Here is a 625-nt window from a genome sequence, read left to right on the forward strand (position 1 = left end):
ATTATTTCTGACACAGCGCCCGCCGCCAACCACGAATACAACAAGAGACTCTTGTGCTGAGCAAACTTCTCTTCCCCCTGCCCTGAAGTCCAACAGCCATCCTCCCTTCCAGCTGCGGTCTCCACGTTTCATTGTATGTACACTATAAAAGAGGCTGACATTTATATAACAATAAAAATTGTCACAATTTTTTTTTTTTTACATTTTTTTTAATCAACTAGAAGTATAAAAATTGCCACGCTTTATAAAAAAAAATAAAAAAATTTAATGAACAACTAGTATGTACAGTATAAAAATTGCCACAATTTATACAAATTTTTTTTGTATAAGTATAAAAAATTGCCACGATTTTTTTTTTTAATGAACAACCATTATGTGTAAATATAAAAATTGCCACGGTTTATAAAAAAAAAAAAAAAAAAACTTTTAAATCAACTGGTATGTACAGTATAAAAATTGCCACAATTTATAATTTATTTTATTTTTTTAATGAACAACTAGTATGTACAGTATAAAAATTGCCACAATTTATAATTTTTATAAAATAATTTTTAATGAACAACTAGCACATACAGTATAACATTTGCTGCAATTTATAAAAAAAAAATAAGCAGCTTTTTTCAAT

The sequence above is a fragment of the Nanorana parkeri genome, unplaced genomic scaffold (genome assembly GCF_000935625.1).
Source record: "Nanorana parkeri isolate BGI_ZX_2015 unplaced genomic scaffold, ASM93562v1 scaffold2130, whole genome shotgun sequence".
Lineage (NCBI taxonomy): Eukaryota > Metazoa > Chordata > Amphibia > Anura > Dicroglossidae > Nanorana > Nanorana parkeri.